This window comes from Zophobas morio, unplaced genomic scaffold (assembly GCF_036711695.1).
Source record: "Zophobas morio isolate AGI-343-1 ecotype UQ-CSIRO unplaced genomic scaffold, CSIRO_AGI_Zmor_V1 ptg000006l, whole genome shotgun sequence".
Lineage (NCBI taxonomy): Eukaryota > Metazoa > Arthropoda > Insecta > Coleoptera > Tenebrionidae > Zophobas > Zophobas morio.
This window is the reverse complement of record NW_026972111.1, coordinates 5,741,128-5,746,187: the sequence shown is the minus strand read 5'-3', so window position 1 is coordinate 5,746,187 and position 5,060 is coordinate 5,741,128. Positions and strand designations below refer to the sequence as shown.

Sequence of the window (5,060 nt, the reverse complement as noted above, 5' to 3'; positions counted from 1 at the left end):
GTTAACCTAGATATTTTCTAGAACTAATAAACGTAACATGTACGACATAAGTTATAGCATTCATCATAAGAAAGAAAATACCAGTATAATATCATTAACTGACAGCATGATATTTCAGCTTGACAAATATTAAAGTTGTAGTTAATGAAGTGCAGTTCTGATGAGACATAATACATTATATTGCTTTATACCTACAAACCAAATTTATAATTTCACCCCAAATTAGTTTTTAAAAATTGAGTTTGTGATATGAGGTACCAAATTCATTAAGTTCAGGTCGTGCAAAAATCTTACTGATGATATGTTCTTGCCTTGGAAGTTTAGCTCTCAAACTTGTGAGAGTATGTTTCACGGTTGTAGAATAGATAGGTTGATACCAGGGCCCTTCAGCTCAGTGGGTTTTGTCATGTCATTTGTAAAAATCGTAGTAAAAAGATTTCATTCATAAACTGACAGATAGTTCACTCCGTCGAAAGCAGATGGCGCTACTGCAGCGCAATGAAAATTGAAATTTGAATCAAGAGTGTGTTTTTTATGTCAATTTATTTGATTTTCTGAGCGAGCTCGTTTAGCGTATCGAAGTGATTTTTTCTGGTGTTTTAGTGGTTTCCTTTTGCGTTTTGTTGTTATTTTGAGTTATTTGTTCCTCGTTTTCGTTCTTCGTTCCTCGTTTTCGTTCTTCGTTCCTCGTTTTCGTTCTTCGTTGTAGTTTATAGTGTTATTGTTTGCGTTTGTGTTACTGTTCGTTTTTGTGTTCTCGTTCCGTTCTTTCGCATTTTTGTTTATTAGTTTAGAAACTTTTCACCATTTTAAGAGACTTTTTTGTTACTAGAAAGCAGTTTGCCTTTAAAGTGCAGCAGGTAAGGGCGGTAGTTTATATGTTTAGAATGTTTCTTCTGTGGCTTTGTTGGCAGAAATAGTTTACTCCAAGTCACATTCATATATGTTTTAGAATCGTGAGGCTCTAGTGCCTTGCAGACTTCCTAAGAAAGTCATAAGGGCTAAGCTCCGATATTTATAGGCATTTCTGTAGTTATAAAACTTTTGGATATAATTTCAAAATATTGTTTTTCCTTAGCTTATCAATGTGAAATGTTTTTAAATGAAGAAAATATTGTTTGAACTCTGACAATTTTGAAGTTTCAAATTTAAAAATACATATTATAGAAGCCTATATTAGTTAAATGCGTTACATTATTTACAACACTTTTTTAACAGGTAATAATGGAATATCAACACGTTAGCTGCTGTGTTCCACTTTGTGGTAGAATCCCCAAAGGAGTGCCCGTGTTGCGCTTTCCGGATCCAAAAAAGGAAATCACACGTTTTAAAAAATGGATAAACCTTTGCGGAAACGAACATTTGAAAAATCGCAAACCGGAAGATGTTCATAAACACTTTAGAATCTGTGGAAGACATTTTCCAGAGAATATCCTAATAAACCATCGTCTAAAGAAGGATATCTTACCATCTTTGGGTTTACCTACAGGTATAAATAAACTTTTGTAGAGCTATTTAAATTGCTATTTTGTTATGATACGGTATTACTATACATTACACACAGGGTCACAATTTGGGTTGCATGTTGCATGATATTGAGAAACATTAAAAACGACTTATTCGCATTACTCTGTGAACATTTTTACAATAATTCTAATAAGGTAACAATTTTCTAGCGGTTGCTTCAAACAATGACTGCGATCTCAACTTGATTGATTGCCCAAATAATTATGAGACAAGTACTACAATTGAGCTCGACTTTTACCAAGATTTGCAGGAAGTACCCTCTACAAGTGGACTTCACACATTTGAAAGGAAACGTTCTGGTACACTCGATCATGACTCTGATAGAAATGTTAAAGGTGATGATATATCTTTACTCCCTTAATTTATTTTATACTTATTAGCAACGCCCGGAATTGTATCTCATACGCTACATCCCGTGCTGTCGCGGTGATAGTTTGAGTATAAATATATTTTTCTTTTGGACTATATCAACATAATATAACATTTCAAGATCACAAATCTGTGGTCTTGTGGTTGAAAAATGAAAAAGGGCATCGAGTATTATTATTTTGATTATACTGTCTACTATGCACATACAAAAAAATATGGCTATATACGTTAAAACTCTTAAATATGACACTGACTTATATACTGTATTATTTTTTAGTTGCTCGCATCGTGGCAAAAACACCTACAATTGTTGCAAATGATCCTTGCGAAGAACGGGAACATGACGTCACTGATGATTTTGATAAAGAAGATGATGTGGACATTTTAGAAAAAGACGAGGCACCACATGAAAGGCAAATTATTGGTACGTTTGCAATTATTGTTTCTTTTTTTTTTATAAGAAATTTAAACACACCAAACTACATTTAGGTACTATTAATGACTACGATTGCGTCTGGTGGTTTTTCTTACTTTTGTTGATAAGTTTCAGATAGGTTCATACACTTTTTTGTCTCATCCTTCACCATAGGTAAAGATGGCTACTGTCTGTAAGTTAAAAGAAGATTCTACCTTCACAACTTACGTGTAAATATTATGTAGATTATAAAATCAGCATGCAATTTTTTTTAACTTAGAATCTCCTGCAGATGTTTGTTTTCTCCTAAATTTCCTGCAATAAACCCAGCAGTGTGTTGAAAACATGCTCTCAAATTCCTGTTTTCATCTTGTTTTCCAATTTTCTTGTTAACTCACTGTGATGTTCATTTGAATGCTGATATTATTCTTTTCTCTTTAAACATCCACCCTTATTTATTTTTTGAGTTTCTTTAAACTATTCCTTTCATAACTGCTTCCATTACCTAGTAGTTTACCAAATTTTTGGTAGACACATTAGATACCTGATTCCTTTCGTTGGTAGTACATATTTACATTATTTATAAATAGTTTTCTTTAAAAAAGAATAAAGATTAAAAATAATTTTGTTAGTGTTATTATACCCAACCTTAGTAGGTACCAATATTTAATTTTTTCATGTCGAGCGAACATTTTTTTTAAACATCTTTTTTTTTTGATAGCTCTTCAGAGCAATGAATTAAAGAATGAAGTTAAACGTTTGAAAAGAAAGGTGCGTGGTTTGGAAAAAAAAATTTTGACAAGTAAGAAGTTGGTGAAAGAAACTTCCAAAATTTTGAAAGAAAACAGAAAACTTGAAGAAATGCTGAATAATATGACACCATTTCAGCAGACTCTTTTAAAGTGTCAATTTCGAAACTACGGGAAGAAGAAGTACGGCAGGACCTTCACAGACGAAGAAAAAATTAATTGTATTATTATGTGGAAGACTAGTCCCAAATTGTATCGCCTACTGTATAAACTGCTATGTCTTCCCTCTGTAAGTACGCTGCAACAAGTGTTAAGCGCTGTTAGTATTGAACCTGGTATTAATGACACCATATTTCACGCTTTGGAAAAGAAAATTGAAAATTTTGAACATAGAGATAAGCTTTGTACTTTGATATTTGATGAAATGGCTATTCAGCCTCATTTAGATTATAATAAACACCAGGACTACGTGGTAGGTTTAGAGGATGACGGCAGCCAAAGAACTGAGAAAATTGCCGACCATGTAATGGTATTTATGTTGCGTGGCATTTTCAAAAGATGGAAACAGCCCGTTGCATTTTCATTCTGTAAAGACTCAATGTCAGCAGATAAAATTGTCAGTTTTTACAAAGATATTGTAGTACGCGCTGAAGCAATAGGCTTAAAAGTGATTGCATCTATTTGCGATCAAGGGACAACAAATGTTCGTGCCATAAACACATTATTAAAAAAAAGCAAAGAGGAAAATCCTGACATTGAAGAAGAAGTTATAGTAATTAACAAAAAAATCCATGTAATTCATATTTACGACCCTCCTCATCTGTTGAAAAGTATAAGAAATAATCTATTAGATAAAGATTTAAAATTTTCAATGTGTAGTAAGTCTCAAGTAGCTAAGTGGGATCACATATGGAGTGCTTATAATATCTGTAAAAGTCATAATATTGGGTTGCTAAAAGGTATAACTGAACATCACGTCAATCCCTCAAAAGTGAAAAAAATGAAAGTCTCAAATTGTGTAAAAGTCTTTAGTTCTAGCACTGCTGCAGCAATTAAATGCTGTGCACTTTTTAACGCAAACAGCAAAAACGGTGATTATGCACTGAATGACGAAGCTTTAGATACGGTAACTATTATAAAATTTTTTGATAAATTATTTGACAGTATGAATGGCGGTATGAATTCCCCCAGAAAGGAGAAAAAAAGTAGACAAATGTATACTAGTGATTCATATCATAAAGAGTTTTGGATGAGAGCAAAGCATATTTTTAAATCTATGGAATTTATTCCAAAAAAAGCGAATCAAAGAAAACGTCCTCCAGTTTTAACAGGTTGGATAACAACTATAAACGGTTTCCTTCAAATTGCTAGTACTCTACAAAACCTAGGTTATGACAAATTTCCAACCAGGGCATTTAATCAGGATCCAATTGAAAATTTTTTTGGCCAATTGAGGCAGTATGGTGGTAGAAATAATAACCCTACATGTGTTGCTTTCGTGCCATATTTCAAATCATTACTAATAAAAAATTTCTCTAAAAACATTAGTAGTAGTTCCAACTGTGAGCACGATAGTGATGAAGTACTGTTAACATTAAATCACTTTTTAAAACCAAACAAAAATTTAATTAAAAAAAGACAACCGGACATTTGGCGATATAGTGAGATACCAGATGTAGATACATTCGAAACACTGACAATTAACGAAGTTCAAACAAATATTTCTCATGTAGAAACCACTGCTATTGGTTATGTTGCCGGTGCAATTTTAAATAGCATTGAAGTTCCCGAATGTGAATCGTGTTGTGCGAATCTGTTGCATCAAGGTGAGGCGACAGATATACACCACAAGTACAATTTATTAAAAGAATATACTGACACCAAGAAAAGTTTGTGCTATGCAAATACTGACCTAATAAATAACTTAATAATAACTTATTACATTTTGAACAAAATTATAGAAAGTGTTTTCTATAAAAATAATTTACAAAATAGAATCA

General features: G+C 32.5%; 1 long non-coding RNA gene across 1 annotated transcript; it reads left to right on the top strand.

Annotated features, from left to right (window-relative positions):
- The first annotated feature begins 1,689 nt into the window (after positions 1–1,689).
- On the top strand, positions 1,690–3,114 carry LOC135123016 (uncharacterized). Its single transcript, XR_010279518.1, has 3 exons — positions 1,690–1,862; positions 2,174–2,320; positions 3,033–3,114. It is a non-coding gene; the product is annotated as an uncharacterized LOC135123016 (long non-coding RNA).
- The last annotated feature ends 1,946 nt before the right edge of the window (positions 3,115–5,060 follow it).